Consider the following 14,571-nt stretch of genomic DNA (forward strand, 5'->3'; position numbering starts at 1 on the left):
TCAGCATTTCTCCAGATGACAGCTCATAATTAGGTCTCACACATCATCATCAAAAAAATTATAGGCTTGCCTTGTTGGAAAACCTCAGCTTTATGATTCAAGTATTGCTCAGGAACTGTAAGTAATGTGATCTTGTTCAAGACAAAATGTAGCATTTCTGAGATGCCACTTGTTACGCAAAGATGGTTCCCCAACCTTTCCCTCTCACTGCTAATACAGATGATTGTGAATGTAAAGCAGCACTTTTATCTTCTCAGCAAGTTCTAAACAGACAGTTCTGTTGGAAAGACAAGCTCAATGTTGTGACTAAGAAACTCTGAAAAACACCTGCATGGTTTACCTGTGTGCTTTTCCAAACACATGCCAATTTAAAAATATTTTAGGCAATATCGCCGAGTGTTCTGAGTACCACTCTCTTCTTATAAAAATTAAGTGGATATTCTTACCTACCTAATTTTATTCATATACATGCACACAAGTAGAACAACAAATACCTATAAGAAAACAAAACACTAATGACAATTTCTCATTAATAAATAGTTTGGTAACATGAAGGCCAGCAGAAAGCATGGTTAAAAGTCCATGGCACTCACTGAAACCACAAGTACTTTCAATAAGCCAATGAAGTGGCTTTCAGATGTTCAATTTTTAAAGTATATAAAACACACCATGTAGAATATAAGAGCATGCGTTTTCACGAGAGCTGTGATTATCAGATTGTGAAAATAGCCTGTTATTAAACCAAACTGAACAGTTCCCTGGTAATGCTCTGTCATATCTGTATTTCAGGGCACATTTCTTAGGCACTCTAAAGGAAAGAACTGTATAATTTATACCATCCCTTCCCCCTGCTTGGTTTTAATTCAGAAGCTTTGCTGGAGGCAAGTCCTTGTGCCTCTTGTAGCATCTTCCACAGGAAAAAATAACATACTGCATTACATAAAAGATCTTTTATAATGTACTTTTAAACATTAAAATCATAAGCTGCTAATCTAGGCCACATCTAACTATAAATTACCGGGGTTTGGTCAGGCAAAACAGCATATCGTACCACACAATCAGATATAAACTGATTGCACCATAGCTAGAACCAAATAGGGGCAATATCCACCACCAAAAGGGGAAACAGCTAGAGAGGAACTTAATGAGATTAAAACAGGCATAGACTTGCTTTGTGTGCCTTTAAAAGAGAAAACACAGCTTACTAGATACAGCAAGCACAGTCTGTTTAAGGCAAACCACAAGGGAAAGAAAAAAAAAATTGCAGCACTGGCAAAATCAGAGCGCCAACACCAATTAGTATCCTCCTTTACCTAATTCAAAGGAAAAAAAAAAATCTGTTACAAAACTTGACTAAAAGACTATTTTTCTACCATCCAAGTATTCCCCCCCCCCCCTTTTTTTTTTTTTTGAGGGTAGAATGGCTGCCTTTGGTAAAGCTGGTCTTGAGAACACTGACAGCATGAAGAATGCTCCTACAAACGAAGCATCACCCCATTGTCTTCAGGAACCACCCTCAATTCCCCGGGATGGTGGGAGAGTAACCTTGATCAGCTTCCAGGCGCTGCCCAAAGCCTCTCAGAGGTCTCCTCATTCAAGAGCGCAGTTTCTGCGTTCATTTCCCAGTCGGCCTGCAGAGCTGCATTTCCCACATAAATCACCCTGCCATTAAACCACCAGGCTTGTCATTTGAAGCAGCACCATACACCTGCACCGGGGAACACACAAGCCTTCAGGTTCTTCCTCTATTTCAAGGAAGTGGCAAAATCAGCACCATCAAGCGCCCTGGCTGCTGCGGCGGGAGGCCGGTGGCTTGCACAACACTTGCATCCTCCTAAAACTGCTCTTCCTCAGAAGACAGTAAGAAGGCTTTGCTGTCTGGCCTGCATTTGCGGTTGCTTTTTTGTTTTAATGAAGACAATGAAGCGCCATTATTAAAAGAACAGTTCTGTGCATTAATAATTTTTTTTCCAAATAGAAAGCCTATGACACAGAATGCTTGGTATAGTTTTTACAACATCTTCTCAAGCAACACACCGGAATGTGGCTCAGAGGTTTTCAACGACATGGTATGAAAGCATCATGAGGGGTTTTCTTCTGAATGCTTAGTACTTCCAGACTCAATATACCGATTTCTGGTTTTCAAGGGAAAGACAGAACTTTTGACCTGAACAAAAAGCAAGACAGCTAACTGTCCTGCCAACCAAGCCTCTAGCTACTTTCATTCCCTATTGCTCTCTCTTCTGACAGATTTCTCGGCAAGAATTGTAAGACTTTTGAAAGGCCCCTGTATGTTACTGCTTCCAGCAAAGCACAAAAAAATGCAAAGCCATCAATCTAACTGCAACACACAGCTTAGCTCATAAGAAAGTTGTATCCCTCAAAGACGTACTTATCAGGAACTATTTTAAATAACCACGTAGCATACAATAATACTTCCTCATACCTTGAGCCACGCAATAAGGTATGTTGCTGTGCCTACAACAATGCTCAGTTCAACAGCACCCAACCTTATCAAAGCTGATTTTGTGAAGAATTTCTCATTTATTGACGAGAAAAACAGCTTTTAGAAAGCTCAAAGTATCCTGAAATGAACTTTAGTGTTCTTTTTACACGAGTGTTGGCAGGAGGGTCAATCCTCTCCCCGCAGCTTGGGAAGGAGAGTCCTGCAGAGGCAGGTCCCACCAGATGGCCCTGCAGAGCTCCTGGGCCCTGCACCACCTCTCTGCTCCATTTCAGATGACTGGTTTAAGTTCAAGGCTGTGTTCTGCAAAAACCTTTAATAAATTCAAGCCAAAAAGCATATTCATTTAACTGTATTCCTTTCATTTACCAAACCCATTACTTACGTATAAATCCGAATAAATAAAGCATTACTTAAATCAAAGGAGTTTCTGACCACTTCTATGGCTGTTTTCTCAAAACCAGACATATACAGTTAAGGGAAACTTAAATATATGCTGAACACTAAACAGCTCTATATGTACATGAGGAATTCCAGCTACAACTTCACTCCCTGAGCTTCATTTTTGCACTAACAAGCTCCAAATGCTCATAAACATGGAATTAATCTACCATAAGAGACTCCTTGTCTTCTCACTATCAGAATCACAAGAACACATCCTTCAACATGCCCAGGCACGCACACACAAAATACCTTATACTCAAAACATTTCAACATTCATTTGCTATTTGATATGGATTTCAGACTTTTTCATGTTGCTTTCTCCTAAGAACACTGAAGGACTCTTGCTAGAAAAGTGATAAAGAAAACTTAGAAAGCAGAAACACTTCCGTGATGCTACAACTTAAATGAAAATTGTACAGCCCATTAAGCACTTTCACAACTTTATGAATAAGAGGACCTCCCCCTGATCTCAGTAACACTCTGTATTTTAATACTTTAGAAATCTGTCATATTTAAGTTTAGTCTCACAGAAAAGTCTGCTAGCAGCAAATTCTTGCAAATTGATAAGGAAGAGTGTTTCGTGCAGGCAGGACAAAGTTTCCAGGATCAACATACAGCATTCTTCAAATAGGGGCAGTACACACAGCTTTTTCAGAACACAGTTTTTATACTGACACAGTAAGAAGCAGATACGTGCCTTTAAATAAAACAACCTGTTAATCATTCATGAATGAACAGCCAACATTTTCAACAAAGGCCGCAGATACACTATCACGCCTCTGAACACTTGAACTCAGTGCAATGAAAAGCAAACTTGGTATACTTCACAAGGTACTTTATTAACAAAATGCATATCAGCTTCTCAGAGGATACCTTAAATTTTAATGTTACCTTACACAAATGGCTTTTTCAGATGGCAGTATTTGTTTAAGCATTCAAAATTAAAGCAAATACTAAAAAAAAAAAAAAAAAAAAAAAAAAAAAAAAAAGAGGTTCGGTGCACTCCAACAGGGTAAGACAGCAGTTCCGGGAGAAACAAGGACTACAGATCTCTTCCCTATCCACCACCTAATAATGCCTTTGGTTTATTTTTATGCAATGAGAACATACTGCATCCAGAATGCCAGCAATTAAAAGACAGAGAACAAAGTTTCCCTGAAACTGGCAATTACCTTTTTCCTTTTACAGCACTTAAACCAAGACAAAAACTTCTAGAACATAACAACTGCTTAAAGAACAACTGCAACGCTAACCTGAAAAACATAACCTACCACGCATGATTTTCCCTCCTTTACAAATAAATTGCTTTAGTAGCTGTGCCTGTTTGCAGCTTTTCTTAGTGTTATGAACTTGAAACTAAAAGCTTCCGTTTCAGTAGCAGCGTTCAGATTGCTGAAACTAGTTGCTAAAAATGAAAAAAAAATTAAAAAAAAAAAGTAAATCTCATCCTAATACTGTTCATGAAGTTACAAGCAACAGATTGTCTATACTCATTTGAAAGAGCACCATTACGCTGAAGGAAAATGAGGGACTACTGGCTCTTTGCAGCAGCAAATCAAAGAAAGGAGAACAGGAACATCCCACAGCATCTCCAGACAGGGAATGAAGCATCCCAGTTCCCTCAACAACGGAGCTTCTTGCCAGGGAATTGCCACTGTCCTTTTAGGAAGGCCTGGGACTTCAATATCGGCTTTATTCAACAGGAATGACATAAAAGACATCTCAAAAACTCTACAGTTTCATTTTCATGAAGTGACAGCTTCAGCTGGAATAATTAGCTCATCTCCTCCTTCCTCTTTCTACTCTGAGCTTACATTTCTACCAACATGTTCTGGCTCCTACTTTCTTTCTAACATACTCAGGCACATTTAAAACTTATTGTAATACCCAAAAATCCACGAGGGAGATTTTTCAGCAAGCCCACTATTACCTCAGAGGTGAAGACAGCAAACTAATTTAACAAGCCAAGTTGAAATGGAAACCCAACAATTTTTTATGCACTAACCTTCTCCAACCTTAACTGGATAATTCACTCCGTAAGTTCAAGGAACACAAAAAAGATTACAGTACATATTATAAGCCTGTTAATAGCTGACTATAAATTTCAGACAAGGTATAGTAGTACTGTATTGAAGTTCTCATGTTCAGTTGATTTGCCATTATAAAGTGATAAGAAAAAATAAATGACATTGCAAAGCAATGCAGAATTAAAATCATCCCGTACAAAAAATTCAAATATATTTGCCTAGTAAAGGTCATCCAATAGTTAAATGTTTAAAATGTCCCATTTAAAAATTAAGCAGCTACTCTCTAGCATTTTTTTAAATGGCTAGCCAGTAACTTTCCATCAGATTGAGAACAGTGAAATTAAGCATCTGATTTCCTTTCACTAGCTCTATCGTTTACGCAATTTTGCATTTTGCTTACACTGAATTACAGGCTAAGCTATTACTGTCTTCTATCTCTGGAAATATTTACATACAATTCTTTTTAATATAAATACATCTATTAATATTTTGTTTTATGAAACTAGATTATGAAACAAAGAGTCTTAGTACATAGGACGTCGTGTTCTGCCAGAAATGCGCTTGTGTTATTTGAGCCATTTAAGTTCCCTTCTGCTTCAGCTCTCCCATAATACAAAAAAAATTCCCAAAGTTGCTGAAAATATAAATCTTTCTCTGGTGATATGCAATGTCTTATCAATTAAAAAAAAAATAATAATCCAGATGCATAGCAAAAAGCCTCTAAAACTAAATACATTCCCTCTTCTTGGTAGCCCAAAAGAAGTGACTTAAATTATTTTCATGCTCAAGACCATGATTCATTAAATTGTACTGCAAAAATCCTGCAGCAAGGCAAGCCCAGAGGTGGCTTTGTCACATTCACAAGCACTTAGGAAGAGAAGTGGAAAGCAGGGGCAGCAGGAGGGCTCTCTGGCACACCATGACCTGCTACAAAGGGGAGCCGTGGGCTGCGTCTCTGAGTACCAGTGACAACGCTCCCAGATCATAAGTGATTAATCAAAGAAAACTGATGGAAAACCTTTTTTTCCTGTACACTCTACAGATTCCCCATCCACATTTTCATACCACTTATGAACATCTCAGTGAGTAGAACTATTACATATGAACTTAGGAAGTTTACAGCAATAAAAGAAAGTATACAATTGATCGAAGGATTGCAACAGTGATGTCAAATCTTTTAAAAATGGGAGTAAGATCTTACAATGGGATCCTTTGTAAAACATGCACAAAGATGACAGTGTTCACCGTACTTGTGCTTTGCCACTTTCACAATCTAGCTTCTCCCTTCCATAAAAAAGCTTTTGTCCAAGGATATAGACAAAGCTGGTTTTCCTATAGTAGGACATTTAAATACCATATGAAACACTTCATACACGCTTACACAGACAGCTTATCCTAATTAGAAAAGAGTGGCCAAATTTATCACATTGAAAAGTCAGCCAGTAAATTTCCTTCTCTCCTTTTTTGCTCTGTCCACTTCACCACATAAAACACTCATACTTTCAACAGACATAATGTAGTATCTGTAACCTATTTCAGAAATTTAGCCAGCATCATTAACAACATGGACATGCCATGCAGTAGCAAATTTACACATTTATTTTTCCTCCCACCTTCATGAAAGTGGTACCAAATTGGTTCTGTAGTAAAGATATTTCAACAACACTAGTAGAAACACCAAATTCATTCTGCATTTTAGTTTAACTGCTGTCAGTTCTTGACCTCTGGGGAACTCACAGTACATGTTTGAATGCAGATTTGTGAAGAATAAAGCTGTTGGGAATCATTTGTGATGTCTCTCAAGGTTTATTTTTTATAAAAACTAAGTACACTAAGAAAAAACACCAGAAAAACCTAACTTGCATTCTTCCAGTGGAAGACCGTCCTGTAATACGCCATCAGCTACTGCTTTTTGGAAGAGCAGGACCACAAGAGCACGACAAGTTCATCAATTGTTTTAGAAGCCTTACAGCAGAACGGCAAGTGCAGCAGAATAACCTCTTGAAGTTTCAGGAGTACTGGAGAGCCCTCACTTAACAAGCCATTTACTGTTTTAACTTATTTAACGTATAGCTGTACATCTCATTTGCCTCAGAGAGGTTAAAGTAATTTTAAGACAGATTACTAACATCTTCATGGAATACTTCTATGTTGTCACCATTACAGTACCACAGCACATCTAAAAAGTTAGCTCCTATGAAATATACTTGGGGGTTTGGAATGGTGTTATTTGAACTCACAACAACTTAGAGGTCAAGAAAAAGTTTCCATTAGTTTAAGTCACTTCAAACTGAATAGCAATTTTTTTCTACACTTCACGTTTTCAAAACTACAGATCCCATAGCATTTAAGTGTACTTTTGAGGGTCCAGTGCTTACACAAAGCCGTGTAAAGCCAGACACCCATAGAAAGTGCAGATGGGAAAGTAAACATCACCTCCGATAAGATTCCCAAGTTACTCAAAAGTTACTGAAGCTAGCTCAAAAGCCTAAAAGATAGCTTGAGTACCATTTGGTCAACCAGATCGAAATCTAACTACTACCATGCAAGTTACCAAAAACCCATGACTCAGTAGGACACAAATTGTAATATTCTACTATTTGAAAGAGGAGGAAAAAGCCAGAGCCATTAAGAATTCAAAAACTATATATGTGTATATTAATGGCTCACTTTCCAAATATTAAGGTTGGATTTTTTTTAATAAAGAACAATTTGCAAGAGACAGTCCTAAACCACAGCAGTCATCAAATCTGTGTTCTGTCAGAAAGGGTATTTAATTCCAAACACTTGACAAGAAAATGCAGAACTCCCACACAATTTACAGCTGTTGTCCTTTTACTCTGCTGTAAAAGCAGATTTCACTTGTGTGAAACTCTGCTTCACTAAATGTTGCTTGTGGCAGCAAATTCTGCAAGCATTTGTCATGCTAGTATTTCATTGTTAGGTGTTAGAAAAATTTCAAAATATCTTATTGAGCTTATGAACTGCAACATTTAAAAGTTTTTAGTAACATATGCAGCTGCAGAATATCATCAGTATTCAAACAGTGTGAGCAATCCTAATGTATCAGTACACTTACTGGTATACTGGAAATCAGTCATGGGAATAAATTAAGGCAGCAAATCCAAGTGAATAATAAAACTAACTGGCCTAGGAAACAGCCATGGTATAGTATGAAATCAGATATTAGAATAATATCTGTTGGCTTACCTTACTAATATATTAACAAGAATATATTCTGTTGTGCAACCGGTAAGCTCTATCCTCTCCTTAACAGCCGGGCAGCTGTACTTCACACAGTTTAGTAGGCAGCTGCTACCTTCCACATCTGCTTCTCCATGCTTTCTCGAAGTTTATTATTTGCAACTACTATTCCCAAAGTACCATGCTACTCGTGTGGCCCAGCTCTCCAGTGGGCAGTTTCCTGGATCAGAATGTCCCACTCAGGTACAAACAGAGACAATCTCTTCAGAAAACAGCCAGTGTAGCTATTTACACTAATTCCATAAACTTTATATTAAAAACCTGAGAAACAAGTTTCAATACTGCCCAATTTATACACTGAGGGCAACACCTGGAAAGTACGTTCTAGGATCCTGACTGGCTATGCAATTTCAAAATGTTATGATTTGAAGCACCACATTTTACATACTGTCATGCTAGGTCTGTAGCTCTACAAACCAAAAATCAAATTATACACCCAAAGTCTAGAAAATTATGAATAAACCTGTTTATGAAGTAATTTTTTCATATTCTAACACAAACAGACCTAAGCTGGGGAAATAGGACTCTCAAGATGTAATTGTTCTTGAGTCTGTACATGCAAAGTCCTGATTGTTTCCATATTTCTAATTCCATGCAAATTTTTCAACAGCTATCCTTTTTAACACATCAGAGTATCTACTATTAAAAGAAAAAATAAAATCTTTTTTTTCTCTTTTTCCTTTTGGAAAAAGCTGTTTCCTCATCTTAGCAGACAGGGAAGCCAAGAGGAAAGTAATTTGCTGTTTTATATGAGTCAGTTACCCTAACTCCCCATGCACACAAGCAAAGAATTTCCTTTGTGCAGAAAGGCAGAAGCCACACTGACACTTCTGCTTACACCAAAGGTTCAGCAAATGCTTTTGCTAATTCAGTTCACATCACCAAATTAAGAAAGCGCACAGTTCAAAGGACTCAGCCAACAATGCAATGTTTAGAAAACAAGAAAAAACACAAATTTATTTATTTCAGAAAATAAAAGACTACTGATACAGTTTGAAGACACAGCTAAGCCAGTCTACTGGCCACCCCCTACCAAAAGGAGCGAGTAATCCCATCTCCCTTTCCCTCCACTGCCATGAAGCTGATGTGGCCCTGCAGCAAGCTGATGGAAGAAACTAGAATGGCAGTAAATTAACCCCATCGAGATTTTAAAAACAAAACAAAGACAACCTCCATACTGAGACCCTTTAGGTGTTTGCAGGTCATTGTAAGGTCAGTAAGAGATGCCTTTGAAGTGACTGACTTAGGAGAGCAGGACCTTCTCTTTCAGAACCTGTCAGCTCTTAGGGAGGTTCAGCTGCATCATTGAACGCCAAAGGTGGCTGGGAGAAGGAATTATCTTCAAACATCTAAAACAAAATCAGTTATAGAGACAATAATAAGTAAATAGTTGTCTATTTCTTCCAGGGACAGGAAAAAAAACAGCTGGCTAAATAAAAAAAGTTACTTATGTATGGAGAGAAGCAAGGTACAAGGAATGAAACCTTGCAACAGCCTGATAAGGAAAACAGGGAACTTTCCTTGAAGGTTTAAGTGCAGGTTAGTCAACAACTTGCGATAGCACTTTTGGTATCCTTGCTTCTGTCTCTATGCAGTGAGAAAGAACCACATTGGGGTTCTTCTCTCTTTTTACTACTCTCACAAGGTTTTGTATAGCTTCACACATTTGTAACCCTCGTCCTGGAAGGCAGCACATTCCGTTCGAAGTTAGAAACAAATGGAACAAGCTATTGAAAATGTACAGTAAGAAACTTTTATTGTACAACTGTGCACAACTGAAATGTTGGGCTTAAGTCCTTGTTTTTTCACAAGAAAAATCAACAACCTATAAGAACAAGCAATGTAGTGCCATAGTGATCTAAGCATTAAAGAACATACCTGAAGTAGAAGAGGCCTCATGCCAAAGGAAGAAAGAAGTACCCCAAGTAGCTCAGACAGAGGATAACAAAAGGTTTTTAAGCTGAATAAAGACAGCCCTTCCTGTCACCTCAAGGTACAGAACACACTATTAGTATAAGAGAAATACAATTTTGCTCACTAGCTTAAGTCCTCCACTTGCAGTGAAAAAAACTGATCTCTGAAGAAAGTGGGTTTTTTTAACATAAAATATAATACATGCAATACTTTATATATGCAATATAAATTAAATGTTTTCCTCACAGCCACCCAAGCCCTTCCAACCACAAGAAAAAGGTATTGTACAGATGGCTGATGCACCTACAAGATAAAACTTGATGATAGTCATAACGAGTAAAGCTTATCTTGGGCAACAGGTAAACCAAGGTAACTGCAAAATAAGCACAACTCGGCTGTTGCACAGACTAGGGTGTGAGTTGCCCGCTTACCAGTGAGGCACATTCACCAATTCTGGCAATGTTTAAGGTCTATCACCCGTCTGCATGGACAAGCACAAAAAAATGCCTATTACTCTGCATCCAATATATTACCTTACAGAATTAGAAAGAAAAGGGATACTTCTGCCACAGTTGTCATCAAATGAGATGAAACGGAAAGTGTGGTGAGGCAAAGGCCTAATTGTCTTAGCTATGCTGGACTGCTATGTCTGTCGATTTTTATTTTATTTTTCTTTAAGAAAAATAGGAACAGTACATTGTTCAGAGTGCTTATAGTGACTTCTTGCAAAATTAAGGAAAAAATGTATTATTAATATTAATTTTTAGTAGGAAAACCTGGGTCAGGTACACTGGGAATATCTTAATCAATTTAAGCAAAAAAAGATGCTATATTTTCCTTTCCTCTGCAAACCTCCAGGGTATGTCAACACTTACAATAACTTACAACCTAGAAGAATTATAAAACATTCAGAAATGTACCAGTAAGGAACGGGGAGATCCTCCCCCCCCCCCCCCCAAAAAAAAAGCTGAGGACAATTTTCTTTAACCTGTAGCAAAACTGACATGGATAAAGCAAGAAGTTTCCACTGCTTCCAATTTCAGACATTCCCACAGATCCAAGAGATAAGTTTTGGAGAATAAAGCTTCTCAGATTTCTGAATTCCCTCAGTCACATCAACCCAGTAGTGGCTCCTGCCCTGTTCACTGACATGGTTAACCTGAAAAATTAGTAAGACTCAAAACAAACCAGACAGGACAACACACACAATGCTACACTTTGTTGGATTAATAGATAGATTTTTCAAAGCAGGCAAGTTCAACAATGGACAAACCCACTTCTGTGTTCAAAGATGATCACAAAGGCAGCAAAATCATCTCTATACTAAAAAGCTTTGCAGCACAGAATTTAAGTCATCCAAAGCAATATCCTGAAATGTGCCAGACAACTGGAAGTGCTCATACTTCAATTATTCTTTCTTGACTATGAATTATCACTTCACAGCCCTCAGAAATGGAGCTGGTAAGTCAATTCCCATGTACAATTTGCCAAAAAAACAAAAAAAAACAAAAAAACCACACAACAACAACAACAAAACCAAAAAACCCCACCTAACCAAAATATTGCAAGTTCAATGGCAAACCCCACATGTTGAATGACAAGCAGTTTTACTGAGACCTGTTGCCATTTCCCTCCGGTTCACTTTCACAGCTGCAGCACTTACAGGAAACTTCAAGTCACTTGTCTTCCCTGAGAAGTTGCAAATAAGCAAATGATGAAACAAGCTGCATTTTGTAATACAAAACAGCGGTGTTGCAAAGTAAATGAACTGAGCTTTGGGGCTTTTGCTTGGCTTTTTTAAGCTTCTGAGTAACTGCAGTGCAATCTAAACTTCAATACTGATCTTTTCAGAAGCAGTTAGTTCTATTTTTTGCAGTTCAAATATAATTTCAGTGTGGCCATTAGGATAAAAAAATTCTGTGGACTGTATGCTACAGTAATTGAGAAAGAACCACAAAACAGCATCAGCGCATACAGCCTATAGTGTGTCTATCCTAAAGGCAGTGTCACATGGTCTAGAAACTTACTTTTTTTTTTTTTTAAAAAAAAAAAAAAAAAGGTGTATGCTAAAATACTAAATGTTTAACAGAAATCCCTCTGTTTGTTTGCAGGTCCTTTTCAAAGTTTTCACAAGATGAAAGACCTCTTATGAAGAGCCGAAACAAAGAGGTACAGCCTGCCAGAAATAAAAAGGGAGGGAAATCAAGTATTTTGATATTTCAAGAAAAGGCTCCATCTCCAAAGGCCTGCTGTCACAGTTATATCAATCCAGACAGGGTCTGCTAATGATGCACTGGTCATAAATATGGCATCTGGTCTTCCCATGTATGGTACTAAATTCAAACTAGAGCCATTCTGACCATGAGCAGCACTGCTGGATTAAGACTGTAAAAACCTCTCTCAAAGTCTGGCTCCAGGAGTGAGATAAGACTCACAGATGTAGGAGAGAAATGAGTGAACGCAGCTGTAAGTGCCCCAGACCCTGCAATAAAAAGAAGAAGCTGTGTTCTTCGCCACATCCCTGCCCACCACACAGACAGCCCATGCAATCTGTCCGGTACCACTTCTCCCATGATTAGAAGACAAATTCACAAATTATTAAAAGTAAAATAAACTGACATAATTGAACTGTCTTTCTGCCATGCAACATCATTTTTCCTTGCTCACAACTAAAAATGAAAATTGTCCCAATCCCTAGGTACCAGTGATCCATTCCAATTTAGCAGTGAAATGAAGATGTTATCAAAGAGCCATTAGAAGAAGAAAGCAAAAAAAAAAAAAAATACTGCCTCTAAAGCAAAAGGCAGACAGGAAAACGAAAAAGTCAGATTCAGTATCTGGCACTAGCCCTCTCCGAAACTTACTGCTGATGGTCTGAGTGAAAGAGGCCACACTAACCCCCCTGCATTGCGTACCCCAGATTACAAAGCATGTCCTAAAATACTGGGGGTGGGGGGTAACTTAAAAAAAAAAAAACAAACACCACTAAAAAAAACTCACAAAAGCTGGTTTGTTTTCCCCCCCCCCCCCCCCACAAAGCCTTCTGACAAATATAAAACTTTGACAAAATTAAGAGACTATGTTAAAGCGGACTAATTATACAGACACTTTTGCTGCCAGGAATCTATTTTATATAATACATCAGAATTTAAAGTTACATCAAAAGCTTTCATGGAAGAAAACTTTCATTAGGAAAAGACACAAATAAGTTAGCAGCATTTAGTACACAGCGATGCCTTTATGGTACTCGTTATACCGTGTGAGGGAGTTTAGAAAATGCTGTCAAACTTCATTAAGAGGAATTTTATGCTACTTAAAGTTACTAAAACATTCCAGGCTTTTTTGACTATCCTATGCAATCAAGCAAACCTATTAGCAGTACATTATAGCTGAGATGGCAAGAATTTGCTAATAGTTTCACGCTGATTAAGCAACCCGCAGTAAGCGGAGCCTCGCTACAGCAAACGCGGCCCTCCCCTGCCCTGCTCAATTATAACTCCGTGCTCAGCATCCAGCGGATCAGCTGGAGCCACCAGCCTTTAGAGAACATTCGCATTGAAACTACAAGTATAATAAAGTATTGCAGCACTATCTGCCAAGCTATTGGAAAAAAAATGCTTTTAAAGACATGTATGCATTAAAAATCTCTACGCTGAAGTATTCAGGAAAGCTCAGCACGTAAAGCTGTTCTTGAAAGCTGACAGAAAGCAGCTGTTCAGCTGCAGAAAACCCAGGTTGAATGGAAGCCGAACTTTCTGGGAGTCTTCAAGAAAAATATATACTAGGGCAAAGGGTATGTTATTTTTCTACTATGGTCATCAGTAAATGATGCACCTTTAGATGTCTGGTGCGTTTGTTTGATGATTTTAGCTAAAGTAGAGTATCACAAACAAGTGACATTTAAAGCCTCACCATTTCTGGAAAAAATAATTTGCCATGAATAAAGCAGATAGAAAAACAAGGTTTTCAATATATTTAAAATCATTGTACACAAGTTTCCACAAGAATCCTTTGCCATTGCTTTCTATGCCATTTTCTAGAGACATTTCCACTGAGCTTCTCTAAAAAGGTGAATTACGGGCAGCAGCAGGCATTGTAGGAGCTCCAGGTTCCACGAAGGTCTGTGAAGTAACAGTGCTGCAAGCTGATCAGCCAGCTGCCCAGAGAGCTTTCTGCAACACTGGTGTCAATAAACAGAGCTTATTCTGCTTGATGACTGTTAAGACTTTGCTGTTCAGCCACATCTAGTACAACAGCTTTATTAAAAATATAAAGCTTATTGGGGAAACTTTAAATACCTGAATAGGCTTTAGGCTAACATTGCTCCCAAGGCTTTTGTCATCACAAGAGTGTCAATCAAGTATATAGGGTGATTACCTCGATCTTCTAAATAACACTTACTGGAAGTATTAATAGCTGTGCTTTTTAGATTGCCATTGAAACAGGGGATTAGAGGAT

General features: G+C 38.1%; 1 protein-coding gene across 10 annotated transcripts in view; it reads right to left on the minus strand.

Annotated features, from left to right (window-relative positions):
* ARHGAP12 (Rho GTPase activating protein 12) overlaps positions 1-14,571 on the minus strand; it is a 79,126-nt gene that overhangs the window by 45,849 nt on the left and 18,706 nt on the right. The gene's annotated exons all lie outside the window — the stretch shown is intronic.

Source organism: Nyctibius grandis, chromosome 7 (assembly GCF_013368605.1).
Source record: "Nyctibius grandis isolate bNycGra1 chromosome 7, bNycGra1.pri, whole genome shotgun sequence".
NCBI lineage: Eukaryota > Metazoa > Chordata > Aves > Nyctibiiformes > Nyctibiidae > Nyctibius > Nyctibius grandis.